We start from the raw sequence: 18,956 nt of genomic DNA on the forward strand, positions 1-18,956 counted from the left end.
AATGAGAAAGCTAGTTCAGAGAGTAAGCCTGGTATCAGAGGGCCATGGTTAAATCCCAACCCTGTCCTTGACCTGCCATCTGACCTTGAGAAAAAGAACCTTCTGGAATATCCATTTCTGGATCTCACTAAGGCAGATATTAAGATGTTAATATGTATAATGTTAAGTATACTGGCTTTATAGGCTGTTGTGACAACTTAGGACACTTGAGAATACATTCTGTATTAAAGAAATGGAAACTATCCCCACTCTTTGTTTCATTCTAAGGCTTCATGGATTTGAAAACCACTCTTATTCTTTCAGGAAAATAGGAAACTTGGCTACCTTGACTGTTTTCAATGACTGTAAGGCACACTTGATTTTGGAAATAACAGAATATGAAAAGTAGTGTGCCTTGACATTAAGGAAAGAGGGTATAACTATTATCACAATGAACAGGAATGTACTTTGACAACTGTTTTAAAAAAAACTCAAGGAAGGCAAAGAAAATAATAAAAATGGGAAAGTGGACATTCTCACACCCTTTATGGGTCATGAAACAAAGATTCAGAGAAGGCAGTCACATAGCAAGTGACTTTCAACTCAAGTTTTCCCCTGGTGGTCTAGTGATTAGGATTCAGCCTTCTCTCCCAACAAATTTATTTTATTTTATTTTATTTACTTTTTGTTTCACTTTGCTTTGCTTCCCTTCACTTAATGTAACTTTATATTTTATCTTATTTTTTTAATGTCACCTTGTTCTAAAGTTGGGTCTTGGTTAAGTCCCAAGGAATCAATGTCATACCTTCTATTATTACCTGGGCCAAGGATGTTGGTCCACATCCTTGTCTGGGTGCCAGCGGTAAACAATCAGAAGTGGCTGCCTTGGACAACTCTGTGGGAAGTGATTCTGAACTCATACCTGGGATCAGCTATCCTCATCAGCTGGTGATGTCTGTCACCTGTGCTCCCATGGGTGCATGACAGCGAGTGTGCTGTGACTGCTGTGTCTGAAGCAAATAGCTCCAAAGAACAGAAAAGACCTTTGAAGATTGCCTGGATCATCCCCTACATTTATGTGTGAGCTGTAGAGGGTGAGTCCTTAAGGAAATACAGAGAGGTGAGTCCAGATTCAGCCAAGCACCCTTTCTGCAATACTGTGATAGATTCACAAAAAGGCTTAAGGTCACAGGTGCTGGTGCATCTAGAGCAGCTCCATTAGCAATGGGATTTTAACAAAGGCCACCCATCAGTAAGTCTACAAATAATAAATGCTGGAGAGGGTGTGGAGAAAAGGGTACCCTCCTACACTGTTGGTGGGAATGTAAGCTGGTACAACCACTATCGAGAACAGTATGGAGGTACCTTAGAAAACTATACATAGAACTTCCATATGACCCGGCAATCCCACTCTTGGGCATATATCCAGACAAAACTTTCCTTGAAAAAGACACATGCACCTGCATGTTCATTGCAGCACTTCACAGTAGCCAAGACATAGAAACAACCCAAATGTCCATCAACAGATGACTGGATTAAGATGTGGTATATATACCCAATGGAATACTACTTAGCCATAAGAAAGAACAAAATAATGCCATTTGCCAAAACATGGATGGAACTAGAGACTCTCATACTAAGTGAAGTAAGTCAGAAAGAGAAAGACAAATGTCATATGATATTATTTATATCTGGAATCTAATATATGGCATGAATGAATCTTTTTATAAAAAAGAAACTCATGGACCAGAAGAACAGACTTGTGGTTGTCAATGGGGAGGGAGAGGGATGGACTGGGAGTTTGGAGTTAATAGATGCAAACTATTTCATTTGGAGTGGGTAAGTAATGAGATCCTGCTGTATAACACAGGTAACTATATCTAGTCACTTGTGATGGAACATGATGGAGGATAAACGATAATGTGAGAAAAAGGGTATGTGTGTATATATATATATATATATATATATATATATATATATATATATATGACTGGGTCACTTTGCCATATAGTAGAAATTGACAGAACACTATAAATCAACTGTAATGGAAAGAATAAAAATCATTTTTAAAAAATGGCCAACCAGAAAGCTAGCAATCTCATTACAGCCCCTGCTTTCTGACTTGGTCCTGTCACCCCCTCTAATCATCATGGCCACACAGAGGATCCTGCTGGGGCAGTGAAGGTTACCCGCCCCCAACACACAACTCCTCTGGGCAGAGGCTCCTGAAAGGAGTTGCCTCTCTTCTCCCCCTTCCAAGGTTTGGCTGTGTTTACTTTGTTCACAAAGTGGCTTCCTGTTTCGAAGAGGAATGAGCTTTTTAAAGGGTTATAAATGTGATTCAAAAGGCTTTTTGGACATCAAATGGCTCATAAAAGAAAGGAACATTTCGATGATTTCAACATCAATGAATGAAAACCATACGGTGTTTGCCTCCTACTCTTCTGTTGCACCAAAATGTTCTGGCAAGAGAGAAAAAGTAGAAGCGGCAAGTGGTTTGGGTTTCACCATATCTGGAACTTGAGTTTCCAAAGTCCCAAAATGTAGTTTTTATTGCAGAACAGAGCATATTTGAGTAGAAATATTGCAGCATATGAAACTAGCTAAAAATAAAGATAAATTAAGGGAAAGTATTTCCATAGACTTTTTTTTAATCAAAGTACAGTTGATGTTTCTTCAATTTCTGCTGTACAGCGAAGTGACCCAGTCATACATATATGTATATTCTTTTTTTTCATACTATCTTCCATTATGTTCTGACCCAAGAGATCAGACATAGTTCCCTGTGCTGTACAGTAGGAGGACCCCACAGCTTATCCATTGCAAATGTAACAGTTTTCGGTACCACCTATGGCCTGGACCAGGGATTGAAACTTCACTGCCTCAGAGAGAAGGCTGGATCCTTAACCTGCCTCACCACAATAGGAACTCCCTTCCATAGACTTGTAAAATCTGTTCTGTTTTGCTAACTTCACTTCTATCATATATTCCAATTCATTCTCCTAAAATTGGTTTATCCACATTGGCACTATCAACACTTGAACCAGGTAATTCTTTGTGATGGGGGCTATCTTATACCTTGTAGGATATTAAGCAGCATCCTTTATCTGTACTCATTAGATGCTAGCAGTACCCTCCCCCAAGCTGTGATCATCAAAAGTGCCAAATATCCCGACAAACAATATTTCCCTCTTCCATTGCAAAACATTTCTGGAGTCATAATTCATTTATTTAGTATTCTCAAGTCAATAATGTTGGCATGAGGATGGAAATAGGTGACTAGATGACCTTCAGGGAAAGAAAACAAAATTAAATTCTAATAGGAAAATTAAAATAAAATCATTTAGTTTCTGCATCTCTATGAAAGATAATGCAAATTATTGGTTGCAATAGTATATCCTTTGTACCAGAGTAATGCTGAAGGGCCATTCAGCCAGCCCACACAAATGTCTTAAACATAAGCAAAAACCTAAGGTAACTGGCAAGACTACCAACATGCAGTCAAAAGAATGGTCATGATGCCCAAGTGCTGAAGGTCTTTACTCAGATCTTGCCCTGAGCCTAACTGCATTATGTTTATTTGAAAATGTAATCAGCTTGATGAGCCACTTAAGTCAAAAGCAGGATATTGTAATGCTGCATGTGTGTGCGCGCGCGTGTGTGTGTGTGGGCATGTGTGTGCATGCACGCGTGTGTGTTGGAGGGATGAGAAATTTGATGGATGGGAGGTAGGATGACCAACCATTCTGGTTATCCCCCAACTAATTCCTGCATCCCAGGAAATCTCTGAGACTTAAACTTCAACAGTGGGTCATCCTAGTGGGATAACAACAGAGTTTTAGAGGAAGTCTTTACATACTGCTGGGGGGTGGGGGGGGAGAAGGATGTTAAGGAAAAAGGTACTGAACGCCAAAAAATCACTCAAAGGGAAAAGCTTAACCATCCAGAACCACTGAGTGTAAGAGAAGCAACCCTTGTGTGGGCATCCTGAGCTCGTTCCAACACCACACAGCAACTGATGTCCAAGAGGGTCCCCCAGCCTACAATAACTATTAAGTATTAGGGAGTGACATCAATAAAGATTATAAAGCAAGTAGCTCCAACTTTCACTCAACAGAAATACTCAAATGCAAGTAAAAACAGGCAGAATCAACTTTTTCTGAACTCTGGGAAAGTCAAAGGTTTACAACAACTCACCAACTTGAAAACAGTAGGAAAGATTTTTTTTGCCATGCCCTCGGCATGCAGAAGTTCCCAAGCCAGGGACTGAACCCACACCACAGCAGTGGCCAGAGCCACAGCAATGACAATGCTGGATTCTTAACCGCTAGACCACGAGGGCAACTTCTGCTATTTGTTTTTGATTAGAAAGCTTTTTGACTTTTGACTTGCCTTGTCCCACCCCTTTACTCTGCTTGGTGGCAGAGAGCCTGAACATGATAGCTGTATTCCCAGTGTGGGACTCTGGATCTGGAGGATCAGAGTTGCTATTGTCGGCTCAGGTTGTCATAATAATGTACCACAGACTTGGTGGCTTAAACAACAGAAAGTTATTTCTCATGGTTCTCAATGCTGGGAAATTCAAGGCCAGGGTTCCATCACAATTAGGTTTCAGGGAGAGCCCTCTTCCTGCCTTGCCAATGTCTGTGTTGTTGCTGTGTCTTCACATATTAGAGAGAGAAGGCTCTGGTCTTTTCCTCTCTTTTTGTGCAGATACTAAGGCTTCACCTTCATCATCTCTTCTAAACATAATTACCTCCCAAAAACCCCTCTCCTCTCCAAACACCATTCCATTGGTGGTTAGAGCTTCAACATATGAGTTTTGAAGACACGATTCAGTCCATAGAAAGAGTAAAACAAGCCTCAAAGAATTGTATTTGTCTGTTCTAAACAGCCCACCTACAGGTTACCTGAAGGAATAACCAAGATGTTCTGGCCTTTGCTTTGCCCAACTCAGAACTCACTCAGAACAGAAAAGTGGCTCCAAAGAAAGTATTCTTCCAAAACATTATAAAGCACATGCCCAATCCACTGCCACCTTGGACAGAAGATTACGGTGAAGGTAAATAATAAAAGTGCTGAAAGCTCTTTGGGAAGACAAGTTAGGGAAAGAGAGAGAAAGTCTCTTTGGGAAAATTGGGCATTCATAAGCCACCACATATACTGGGGGATCTAAGAAGTTACACACATGCCCAGGGCAGGATACATGCTCAGAAAAGACCTGAGATGACTGTGAACTTTTACCTCTAGTAGATATCTAGGATTGGTACCAACAGGATTGACCACTAAGGCAAAGTTACAAATAGTTTGTTGCACACTGAAAGTACCAGTCTCAGAGCTCCTGCTGTGGCTCAGTGGTAACGAGCCCGACTAATATCCATGAGGACTCAGGTTTGATCCCTGGCCCCACTCAGTGGGTTAAGGATCTGGTGTTGCTCTGAGCTGCTGCATAGGCTGGCAGCTGCAGCTCCAGTTCAACCCCTAACCTGGGAACTTCTATATTCTGCCAGTGAGGCCCTAAAGAGAAAAAAAAAATCAGTCTGCAAGGACTGAGAGATAATTGTTTGTTTTCTTTTCCTTTTTATTTCTCCACATCCCTTCTTCCTTTCTTCTTTCTTTCCTTCCTTCCAGTCTTGGAAATGATATGGTGAAATGGGCACCCTTGTACATCCCTGATGGAGATGTAAAATGGTGCAATCATTTTGGAAAAAAAGCTTGATGGTTCTTCAAAAATCACTATATGACCCAGAAGTTCCACCCCTAGATATACATGTGTGTATATATATACATGTGTGTGTGTGTGTGTGTATATATATACATATATATATATATATATATATATATATATATATATAAAAGAACTGAAAAGAGATTTTCAAACAAAAACTTTTAAACAATTTTCAAATGCACAATACAGTATGATTAGGTAAGTATAAAGACAGGAAATAATAAAGCTTATAGAAGATATCCTGGTCAAAATGACTCTAATTTGGGAATAATCATTTTTATCTGAATACTAAGGAAAGTAAATCATATTGAGACACAATGTTCGCCTCAGTAAGGAAACAGAATGAAACCAAGGCAATTGATCATAAAGGTGAAGGAGCTGGAGAAGCCAGCCAGGCTGTGCTGACCTGAACCCCCTTGCTATAGCCTGATACATAGCAAGCAATGCTGCCATACTTACTCCTGCTACTGTCTACTCATGGTCTTACTAGGCATAATCAGGAGAGAATGTACTTAAAATTTTCATACAGTATCAGACAGATAATATGCTATTATCATCTGTTTAATCAGTAATTCAACATGTATAGTCCCCCTTACACACCAGGTGCTATGGCAGATTGTGGGCATAGGAAGATCAGTAAGATATTGTTGTTCTAGGGAGCTCGCAAACCTCAGGACGCACTAAATCTTCAGGACATCTTGGCAGGTAGGCATTACAATCTGCCATGAAATCTCTCCCTGCCTCCTGGATAATATCACTGCAGGCAAAAACATTATTTATCCTGGAGCTTCACTGTCTAATATGACAACCCCTAGCTAATCTAGTTATTTAAATTTAAAATTATTAAAATTTAAAAAATAAAAATGTAGTCGCACTCGTCACATTTCAAGGGCCCACTAGTCCCACGTGACTAACGTCTGCCATATTGGACAGCGCAGCTATAGAATATTTCCATGATGGCAGAAAGTTCTACTGAACAGCACTGCCCAGAAATATTATACCTCCAGCATTTGGATGTTAGATTGATGATGGTGGAGCTCGTCCCTTCTGGTTACCTTCCCATGTCTTGGTAAATGTGTGTGTGGTTGTAAGTGTGGTGCATACCATGCCTAAAAGAGCTGCGTTAACAAACAGCTTATCCATAGCAGTTCTGAACAGGCATGGCACAAATACTCCTGGCCTTGAGTTGATTTATCTTGATGTTTGGTTGAATTCCTCACATTTTGGGTCTCTTTGGTAACCTTTTCACCCCGTTCTTTTTTAAGGTGGCTGGCTGGCTGTTATAATTCATCATGAACGCATCTCACTCCAGGCCTGGCTCCCCTGACAGGAGGAACAGCCGGTCTCCAAGAGGTCAAAGGCATTTTTCTCTCTTCGTCTTTCTCAGTTTCCAGCATAGATTTGTCACTCTGAGAAAGCATGAATTCTGGATTTGATGTACTTTAATTGATTTCACCCTCGACAAGTCAGACTGTCCATCAGCTTGCTCCTTGGGCTTCCCTGAACTTTGCTTAAGGCTAAGGCTTTCATCTGTCCCTGGATCCAAGCTGTCACCAAGCAATTTACTCCCCTCTCTAGTCCCTAGGAGCTATCTCATTTTTGTTCCTGTAACTCTCCTGAGGGACGAGAGTTGTGGGATAACATAGGGGAGAGATGATAGATAAAGGACAATTAGGACAAAATAAAAGAAAGAAGGGTGGATGGGAAAGTCCTCATCAGCTGTCAGCTTTTCTTGTGAAATTATCTGATCACCTTGTCTGAATTGTTAATGGGTGAAATCAGGGGGAGAATGGGTGTCTATATGGATGGATGATGAATAGAAGGATGGATGGATGAATAGAAGGAAGGATGATGGATGGATGGATAGACAACTGGGTGGACCAAGGGATGGATGGATGGATGGATGGTTGCATACTTTGATTAAGTGATGGGCAGGCAGAGAGGAAGACACACTGATAAATTTGTGAAAAAAATGTCAGCCACAATCACTAATAATTTTATACATCCAATAGATCTAATACAACTTAAAATGTTTATAGTATTTTACATGTGCTAAAAACTATGGTATGTTTTTGAAGGATGAGAAAACATATGTAGTCCCTGTTACCAAAGAGCTCTCACACAAAAAAAGGAAGAAGCATATATAAAAATAAGAAGTTGCAAGTTAGTTTATATTAAGATAATTTACATTTTAGTAAGAAAAAGGGAGAAGGGCTGAGTTTTAGAGTTTTAGAGACAGCTCATTGAGGCTCAGCAAATAATCAAATTAATAAATGTTAAAGTATTTCTGGGAGCAGAAACTCAAAGAACCTATTCAGGACTGCTCCTAGGTTTAATTATAAAGTAAGATATGTGGGTTTCCCCTGAATTCCCTCTGTTTCCTCCTCATCCATGCAAAGAGTATGGGTTTATGTCAACCTATCTCTACTTTCATGAGGAAACATTAAGGTGTAAGGGATTAGTTGGTTATATTGCTTCTCCCAGGCATCTGCATATTTTCAAAGAGGTTTCTTACACTGAGATTCCTTCTGGAAGAGGACCTATGGCATCAGTGAAAGAATTATTTGAGAGACCAGAATTGTATACTTGGTTTAGCCTTCAGTGTGGTTCTAGCAAACTAAAACTACCCAGTGTTTCAGAAATAGCTCATGATCTGCTAAATGTTATCTGGCGATGGGGTTGACAAACCAAGTCAATGTCAAAAACTCCAGAGTTAGTGATGTAAAGCACTTAATTCAGCATAAACCTCCAGATGGACCAATCTGCTTTCTCACCTACAAAGCCTGGTATGTAATTGTTGTGCATGACAGAAAAGAATCGCCACAACCTTACTCCCGAACCTGGGTGCTGTCCATGGTTCTAGCAGGTGTGTTGTGGGTTTCTACCATGAAAAATACAAAGAGCATCAAGCATGGCAATGATCTCTTGCACAAAGTTCTTCTAAAAGGACAATTTTAAATTGGCTGCCAAGAGTTCCATAAAAGATGATGACTTGGGAAGATAACCTTCCTGAAGAGACATGTAAGACATAACTTAGCCCTAAATTCAAATCTCACATCACTTCTCTGCATTTAGCTTCTGTTCTTTCAAATCCTACTTCATGTGGTTACAATTGTAATAATTAACTGAAATAGTGCCAGGAAGCGGAGATTAGTGGATAAGACTGGAGACTGTGGCAATAGTCTGCATGGTTTTAAATTCCAAAGGCTACATTTAACTTTGTGACTTTAAGAAATTTACCCCATCCTCTGGTGTGTCACTTTCTTCAACAATAAATGGAGATGCGACCATAATATTCCACATTCATAGCTTTAATAGCTGAGAATGAAATGTTAACCCATGTAAAGCACTTAGAGCAGTATTTAGCATTTACTAAGTGCTCATTTAATGTTTGCTGTTGTTTGCTATTATAGGATTATTTCCACATCCTGGGTTTTCATATGTTTGGACCCCTTGCTAGGAGATCTAACTTTATCAATATTTTTATTCCTTCAATTATTTCTTTATTCATTCATTCAATTCAGAAAATACTTACCAAAAATACACTCCTATTCCTAAATTCTCCAAACTGCAGAGGCAACTATTTATTTATTTATTATTTTTTTGTCTTTTTAGGGCCACACCTGCAGGATATGGAAGTTCCCAGACTAGGGGTCAAATTGGAGCTGCAGCTGCTGGCCTATGCCACAGGCACAGCAACAAAGAATCTGAGCTGCATCTGTGACCTACACCACAGCTCGTGGCAAAGCTGGATCCTTAACCCGCTGAGTGAGGACAATGATCAAATCTGCGTCCTCATGGATGTAGTCAGATTTGTTTCCAGGAGTTCCCGTCATGGCGCAGTGGTTAACGAATCTGACTAGGAACCATGAGGTTGCGGGTTCGGTCCCTGCCCTTGCTCAGTGGGTTAACGATCCGGCGTTGCCGTGAGCTGTGGTGTAGGTTGCAGACGCGGCTCGGATCCCGCGTTGCTGTGGCTCTGGCGTAGGCCAGTGGCTACAGCTCCGATTCGACCCCTAGCCTGGGAACCTCCATATGCTGCGGGAGCGGCCCAAAGAAATAGCAAAAAGACAAAAAAAAAAAAAAAAAAAAAAAAAAGATTTGTTTCCATTGAGCCATGACGAGAACTCCCAGAGGCAACTATTTATATGGTGGACTCCTTGACAAATATCTACTAGATTAAAGATTAGACTTTGTTAACTTTAAGGACTCTTCCAACTTTATTTCCATAAATTGAATTAAATTGGACTGAATCGAATTGAATGTGCTAAATACATCAAAACAGTCTTTAAGCTACCTTTGATTCTGTTAACTCTTTTTCTTCTGCTTTTGTTCCATCCATTCCTAAGTTTTTTCTTGTGGGTCCCACTTCTAGTAAGATCTTGAGAATTTTAAAACTAAATATCACTTTAAGCACAAACTGAGTTTCCTCCATCTGGTCCTGAAACACAACAGGCATGTGGCATAAACATTCAAGTCAGGCATGAATAGAGGATTTTTTATTTTTATTATTTATTTATTTATTTATTTTTTATTTTATTTTATTTTATTTTTTTGCTTTTTAGGGGCACATACACAGCATATGGAAGTTCGCAGACTAGAGGTTGAACTGGAGCTGTATCTCCTGGCCTATGTCACAGCCACAGAAATGCGGGATCCAAGCCACACCTGCAACTACACCACAGCTCACGGCAACACCATATCCTTAACCCACCAAGCAAGGCCAGGGATGGAAGCTGCATCCCCATGGATACTAGTCAAGTTCGTAACCCCTGAGCCACAATGACAACTCCCTATGAATGGAGGATTTTAAATGATGTTCTAGTTTCTATATCAATTTGTTTGTTATCAATTTTCAGATTCTAGAAGCAGGAGAGCAGTGGTGGTGAGTAACTCAACAAAATTCTAAGTTGGCTTTTTTTAAAAAGTAGGGGCAGGGAGCTAAATAATAAGGTACCCCAAACCTCCTTCATTGACTTCATTATTTCCTGAGCCTTCAATTCATGGAGTAATCCTTCCAGTTTATTTGCTTTAGCATCAAAAAGCAGCCCCCCTTTCCAAAAGGACAAAGACTTAGAATTGCTAGAATGAATAGCTCTGGCTAATTGATGTATCCAAAGTCTGTCTGTCCATCAGCAGTTCTGTATGTCTGCTTCTGCTTAAATAGGCACTTCCTTTAACTCATGCTTTTTGTATGTTTTCCATGAAATGGTTCGACCTTTTGGGAGAAAAATTTTAGTTTAATATTGCCCCTTCTTTTTTGTTTAAAGAAGAGAAAATAATCTCACCCAGTCAACTTAGATAGAGGTATATGATAGCAAGATCCAATGAACCCACCTTCTGCACCACAACAAGGCATCCATTGTGTAATTTCCTGCATCTGCTGAGTCTGCACGCTGCTGGCATGGAAGTCACAGTCCAGGAACTGGTGGCACTTTTTAATGTGTCTTGATGTTAGACTGCCTAACTAGTTTTTTCAGCAGATTTATGCTGCATTTTAAAAATCCATTATGCTACATAATGGGCTTATTGTCAATTCAGATAATGTTGATCAATTTCAGCCTTGCAAAATCTGCATTTATAATTGTGTCATGTAGTCAAAATTATTTATGTATGTCCATGTCAAGACATTTATAAAATTATAAACTGGAATTATAGATATGTGCCATAGATACTTGATTTTTTCAAATGTCCAATTTATACCAGAACACATTGTCATTTTTTCTCTTAATAATCCATAAGTCCATAACGTGACTTTGTCTTTCTCTATAGGAAATACTTTTCAGACCTCTAAAAATTAGTGTGTATATGACAGACCATTTTAATGTAATACCTCTTATTTGATATAGTCACAACTGGTACTGATTGTTATAGAAAATTTGGCATTTAAAATAAAGGACTAAGAAAAAAATTAAAATCAACCCTAAATACACCCCTTAGAGATAACCACTATTATTTTGGTCTTGTTTATTCTTGCCTATGTGTGTGTATATGGTGCACGTGAGCATGTGTGTGTACGTGCAAGGGCATACAACATCTGCAAAAACTTGCATGGATTTTTAGGACATTATGCTAAGTGAAATAACTTAGACAGAGAAAGACAAATACTGTATGATCTCACTATATAAGGAATCTTAAAAAGCCAAATTCAAATAATCAGAAAGTAGAATGGTGATTATCGGGGGCTGGGTGGTGGGAGAATTGGGGAGATACTGAACAATGGATTCAAACTTCCAGTAATAAGATTAACAAGTTCTAGAGATCTGATGTATAGCAAGGTGCTTATAGCTAATAATATAGCTTCATGTACTTGAAAGTTACTAAGAGAATATATCTTAAAATGTTCTCATCACAAAAAAAGAAAAAAGAAAAAAGAAATGGTGGAGTTCCTGTCATGGCTCATTGGAAATAAATCTGACTAGCATCCATGAGGATGCAGGTTCAATCTGGCCTTGCTCAGTGGGTTAAGGATCTGGCACTGCCATGAGCTGTGGTATAGGTCGCAGACACTGCTCAGATCCCGAGTTGCTGTGGCTGTGGTGTAGGTCAGCACCTACAGCTCCAATTCAACCCCTAGCCTGGGAACCTACATATGCTGCCAGTGAGGCCCTAAAAAGAAAAAAAAAAAAAAGGTAATAATTTGACCAGATAAAAGTATTGGCTAATGCAATGATAGTAATCATTTTGCAACATACAAATGCATCAAATTAACACAGTGTACACCTTAAACTTACACAATGTTATATATAAATCATATCTCAATAAAGCTGGAAAACAGTATCTTGGGTACAAAAACACAAAGCAGAACACTAGAATGTTTTAATCCATAGCTGTTACTCTGTAAATCTGTCCATGAATTGCCTACTGAGCATTTACTATGAACCAGATCCTGTACTGGGTACTGATTAAACAGTAACGAGAATAGCAGCTGACATTCAAGTCAGGGGAGCAGATAGGAAACAAGTAAGAAAATAAGAAAATGCCAGTTATTGATATTTGTTAAGAATAAAGGGGGGAGGGGATGTAGTAGGCAGTGATGAGATAATGTGATTGGGCAGCAAGGGGAAATTCTCTGCTTCCTTAGGGCTGTGGTTCTCAATATTTACTGGGTCTCTATCACCTTCTTTGAAAATCTGATGGATTCTAAAGGCCCTTTCTCCTCACCCCACCCCCGAAAACAAAAAATACGCACAAAGCTTACACATACTGCTCAGATTTGCATGAGTTTCTCCATCACGCATTCATCTAAGCCCTGTCTTTGACATCACATTCTGATAGCCAAAACACAAGTGAGGAATATCACCTCTCTGACCTGGAAAAGCAATTGTTTAAAATCCCAATCGCTGGTGCCAGTATTTTTAGACATTGAGGCAAGTATGCCATATCATCTCTGGCAGAGGCTGCTAGTTCTCCACTAGAATTCACACTCCTTCTACCATAGTATAAAGTTTGTGGTTGAGAAGGCACTCCCTGGACAAACACTACAGTTCCCAGAAGACCTCTTCCCTATGGCTCAGCCATGTGACTAGTTCTTACCAATGAAATGTGAGCAGAGATAATATGTGAAAATTCCCGGCCAAGTCTTTTCAGAAGCCTCCTCCTTGCTGTGGTTTCACTTCTGTCAACTGAACCTTGGGAGAGGTAATGTTACAAGATGGAAGAAATCAGAATTCCTGAATCACTACTTGAAGGAAAACTATGACCAACCAGGGAACCTTCCCATTTTTTGTGCAAGTAAAATATAAACTCATATTGTGTTAAGCCATGAACGTTTAGCAACACTCTAAATTAGTGGAGCTGAAAGTGTGATCCTTGAACCAACAGAATCAATATCATCTGGGAATTTACAAGAAATGCAAATTCCTAGGACCTATTTTTCAGATGGACTGAATCAGAAACTCTAGCGGTGGGGTATAGCAGTCTTTATTCAGTCTTTATTTTGATCAGACTTCCAGGTGATTCTGGGAACTACCAGATTTAAAGTCTGGTTTCCAGGGCTAAGATCATGGCCCAAGCACTTATGAGCAATGTGACTTTTCAGGTATCTTACTTAATTTCCTTGTATCTCAATATGATGACTGCATGGATGCCAAGGGGCAGAAAACAACAGTAATTAACTCATGGGCTATGACTTGAGAACTAAAGGAGATCATCCATGTGGAGGCCTTAGAAGAGCATCTGGCACACAGTCAGTACTCAGAAAACCTTAACTATAATTAATATTGACCAAATTGAGAACCATACCTTGGTCTCAAAGTTTACCCAGTGGGCCCTTTATTTCTCCCTCTGCTTAATATGATTCCCTAAAGATGCACAAGCCTGTGGGCACATCTGCCATGTCAGGCCATCATTCCATCAGCAACTGATTCCTGGGTGCCACCCATGAGCCACATAATCATGATAGATCTATACCTGCAAGAGAAAAAACAAAGTAGACAGAACGCCTACCCAGTGATGGACCATTGACCTGGCAGGCAACTGTGTGGCCAGACCATCAAAGACAGTGAACAAGCAGGTTGCTTAACTGAGCTCAGAAGAAATGGGACCAACCATTGTATCCATCTTTTTTCCCCAAATTTTTAGGGCTGTACCTGTGGTCATGGAAGTTCCCAGGCTAGGGGTTGAATTGGAGCTACAGCTGCCAAGCTACACCACAGCCACAGCAACACCAAATCCAAGCTTTGTCGATGACCTACACCACAGCTCACGGCAATGCTGGATCCTTAACCCACTGAGCGAGGTCAGGGATTGAATCAGAATCCTCATGGATACTAATCAAGTTCATTACCACTGAGCCACAACCAGAACTCCCCATTGTTTCCATCTCAAATCAACTTCCAGCTGATTTTTTTTCACCCTTGGAGGAAGATGCCGTTGCTTTTTCAACAGCCGCCCTCTGTGCAAAATAATCTTTGAATTGGTGTTCTCTAAGCTGCTCTAAAGAAGCTTGGTGCTTAATCTAAAAGCTGTAGAAAGAGCTCTCATGCCAGGTGGGAGCATATTTTGTGAAAGGAGGGAATATTCTGAAAGCTAACCCTCAGGGGCAACCAACTAAATTTCCCAATGAACAATATGTGGGCAAATGGAGGGCTGTATGACTATGCTTTGATTCTTGCTCAATTCGGATTGGTCACAGAGCTGACAATTTTGTTTCCTTGAACAAATGGCACCTGTCACCCCATTATGAAGGCTTGCACTTGCTCTTAAAGAGACAAAGCTGCCAGCTATCCCTTACCCATTCTGAATGCTCCTGCAGCTTTAATGCTTAAAGCCCTAGACTTTGTCGGCTTAGATTCCCTACCATTTGGTGGGCAAAGGGGTATGTGCTCCAAGCAGCCAGTCTGCCAACTTCAACATCACAGCTGCAACTCACCACAGACATTCTGCTGAGGAAATGCAAGGAATTTTGCAGAATAGTCACCCTAACCTCACATCGTCTGTGAATTCTTGTCCCTCCCCTTCTTTCCTGTTTTTTCACAGATCAGATTTCTCTCTGACTCAATCTCTGTCAGGGTACAAGGACAAAAGATTGGCTTCTTAGACTCCTAGATGTATATAGTAGGCAAGGAATGAACACACACACACACACTCCACACACTTGTGCCCATGGCAGACATCAATAATCAATCACAGAACATTTGTTCCAGGCCAAAATCCATCCTCCAAACTGGCAAGAGTGCTCAAAACAATCATCACTAATAAATCTCAGTTGGCCCCTTAGACCCATTTGCCATTCTTATCTAAAGAAGGTCCTTTACATAAAATAAAACAAAGCCCAGAGAGGAGAAATGATCTATCTATCTTTATATAGCATGTGTGAGTCAGAGCTGAGATTGGGTAAACTCAAGTGTACCCAATCCCTAGTCCCATGCCTTTTTTTTTTAAGGGTCACACCCACGGCATATGGAGGGTCCCAGGCTAGGGGTCGAATCAGAGCTACAGCTTCTGGCCTACGCCAGAGCCACAGCAATGCCAGATCTGAGCCACGTCTGTGACCTACACCACAGCTCACGGCAACGCTGGAACCTTAACACACTGAACGAGGCCAGGGATCAAACCCTCAACCTCATGGTTCCTAGTCAGATTAGTTTCTGCTGCACCACTATGGGAACTCTGTCAGTCCTATGCCCTTCTACAGCAAGAGTTCATCATGTCCCTGGATGTCTCTGTAGAAACACCACATATCTTCAAATTAAATAGGCTTAAATAAAATGACCTTTTCTTTGTTTGGCTGCACTGGTGGCATGCAGAAGATCCTGGCCCAGGGATTGAACCCGCACCATAGAAGTGATCCAAGCCACAGCAGTGACAATGCCTGATCCTTAACTTGCTTAGCCACCAGAGTACTCTAAATGACCTTTGTGATGTTCCAGTGGCCAAATTTCATCTTCCGCCAGTATGCAAAATACATGGTGTATCAGTCAACTATTTCCATAGAAATGCTGCCTAACAAATAACTCTGCAGTCCAATAACTTATAGCAATAGCATTTATTCTTACATTCATGAATGTGCAATCAACTGTAGTTGACATGTCTCAGCTTGGTTTCATGACTCCATGTCCTTTCCACATGTGTTTATCCTAGACTACTCAGTAAAAGGGTAATGACTACCTGAGTGATGATTTTCTCCTGGTGGTTTAAGAGAGCTCAAGAGTCAAGCCAATACATGCAGGCATTTTTAAGGACTCTGGTACATCATGCCCCCTGCCAACAGTGCCATGACCAAAGCATGTCATGTATCCTAGCCCAAACTCAACAACATGGGAAAAATATTATCTTCCCACAGTGGGAGAGGGAGAGGAGTGAATATTTGCTGAACAATAAGATAAACTACTAAAAAAATGGCTTTTAAAATTATAAAGAAATCCTCCAGTGAGGGTTGGGATAAAAAAAAGCCTTTTTTGACAGCCTTTTATACCAGGCTCTCATTAGAGAAAGTTGATGAGCTTCCACGCACCACACTTAATCCCTGAGAAAGCTAAATCATGTATTGTGTTAATATTGGCTCACTAGTTTTGTTGCTGATTTCTCCGCTTTAAGGAAAGCCTGATATGGAAATTCTCATCCAGTGAAAGACAGCTCATGAACATTTTAATGACTAGACAGTCAATTCCCTAAGACAAACATTTATGTATTTCTTAATGTTACTTTACCCTTCCTGGGTTTTTTTAAATATATGGGCTTCTGAAAGAAAATACTGAACACTTTCTTTAATGGTGGTAAAAAGTATGAACATTGGAGAGAGAGAGACAGCCAGGTTCAAAGTTAAAGCCATCCCTGACTGTCCTGGTGACCTTAGGCATTTGTATTAAGCTTCCCTATCTTCAGTTTCCCACTCTGTGAGATTGGCATAATCATATTTCTATGCTAGGGTGCATACAAAGTAAGATAATGCAAATAAAATGCCTGGCCAAGAGTAGTAGGCAATCAACATACTCTAGTTTTGTTTTTTTTTTTTTAAAGATTCTCTTAAATTGCTGAATGCCTTTAGTGCAGTAGCCAATAGTGCTATCTATCAAATATTTCTAGTGTTCTGCTTTCCAGGCACTTGGAAGAATTGTATTTGTCTTCCCCTTTTGAAGTTAGGCATGGCCATGTGACTCTCTTTGGCCAATGAAATATGAGGAGAACGGACATGTGTAAATTTGAGGTTTTAAGAGCCATGATAAGTGATTCTCCATGTTCATTTGCTACTGCTGTCATGAAGCACATGCCAAGATAAACCTTACATCAGCCTGGATCTCTGAAAGATGTCAAGGCCACCCCCAGGCCAACACATATCATACATGTAGCATGAGAGAGAAATAAACTCTTATTATGTTAAGCCACTGAGATTGGAAGGTTAGTGATGGAAGCATATCCCACACTGCCTCCTACATTTTACCTTATCAAATATGCTCTATTTACAGAATATTATGGATCATCTTTTCAGAAAGATTTATATGGCAGGTAATCCAGTCACACCTGTCCATATACCAGTGCTTCCCCATATATATCATATAAATATGTATCCTATAAATATGAACATAGGAATATGAATTTATAGGATATCCTATGAATATGAATATATTTATGAATATATTTATAGGATATCATATAAACATAGTATCCTGTAAATAGGAGTTTTAGGGTGGGTTACGGAAGTTTCAGAGGGAAGGTATAAGAAAGGGGCAGGGACTAAAATTATGTAAACTCAAGATTTATCAGGGAATAAGAAATACTCTGATTTACATAACTAAGCCTCCAGAAGAAAAAGGATGGATCTGGCCTCCGAGACCACTGGGTGTAGGGATTCACACATCACTCTCTCTGCTGCTTCATTTTGTTTTGCCTTCCATGGCCCCTTCTCTCTTCCTGCAGAGTGACTTTCCCCACACAATGAGAAAGTACCCACAAGGGCTCTAGGCTCATACACTTTTAGCTTTCAGGTCCTGGGGCACTGTTTCTCAAAGTGTGTTCCAAAGACCATCTTGAATGTGAATAAAATATGCATAGCCCTTCCCCGACATGCCAAGCTGATCTGACTGGGTGGTTTGGCCAGGAAATCTGCATTTTACCATGTTTCTCAAGCAATTCATAACTGAATCTGAAACACATGATCTAAGCAAGGGCTTTGAAGAGCCTGGGCAGCCTCATTAGGAATCGAGTGAGTGAGACACAGATTTCCCCAAAGTTAGGACCAGAGGAGGGACTTCATAAAGTCTAAGCAGAGCCGTGGGATAAATTGTGAGTCCAGAACATGCTCCAATCTGGTTCTCCTATATTTGGGAAAATACCCTGAAATCTAATGTACTTTAAAACACAAAGCAGGGGGAAAAAATCCTATTTCTTTCTTTTAAAGCCACTGCTAAATTCCAAATTAAAGGACCACATTACCACGGAAAGTACAAGTAATCAGTTACTGAGAATCCATTCTACACCAGGGACCTTTGGATGTCCTATGGAAAACACCATTGTTCAGCTAACACAGCACCCATTCCAATCTCACCTCCTGTTCACGCCCCCAATTCCAGAGGAGGCCAATGGCCAAATAAGCTCTCTCTCAGCCTCTCTTGCAGCTATAACTCATCATGAATTACAGACCAATGAAATATAAGGGAAGGCTGCAGGTAGCTTCCAGAAGAGACGTGACTCTTCTCAAGAGTCGAAATTTCCCCCCGTCTTGTAACTTGAATGTGAACATAATTTCTGGAGCTATATAAAACACTTTATGACCATGATGTAAAGGCCAAGAGAAATACAAATATGC

At 40.2% G+C, this 18,956-nt stretch overlaps 1 long non-coding RNA gene across 6 annotated transcripts in view; it reads right to left on the reverse strand.

Annotated features, from left to right (window-relative positions):
* The window catches only part of LOC110256790 (uncharacterized), a 396,755-nt gene that overhangs the window by 165,490 nt on the left and 212,309 nt on the right, over window positions 1-18,956 (reverse strand). Inside the window, exon 4 of one of the 6 annotated variants that reach the window (XR_014826186.1) lies at window positions 13,244-13,338. The exons of the other annotated variants lie outside the window; for them this stretch is intronic. This is a non-coding gene — a long non-coding RNA (uncharacterized LOC110256790). The remainder of the gene's footprint in view (window positions 1-13,243; window positions 13,339-18,956) is intronic. 6 annotated transcript variants of the gene reach the window in all.

The sequence above is a fragment of the Sus scrofa genome, chromosome 14 (genome assembly GCF_054392235.1).
Source record: "Sus scrofa isolate SSC_HxYL_T2T_F1_AM1 chromosome 14, Sscrofa_HxYL_maternal_Yorkshire_Landrace_v2.0, whole genome shotgun sequence".
NCBI classification, from domain to species: domain Eukaryota; kingdom Metazoa; phylum Chordata; class Mammalia; order Artiodactyla; family Suidae; genus Sus; species Sus scrofa.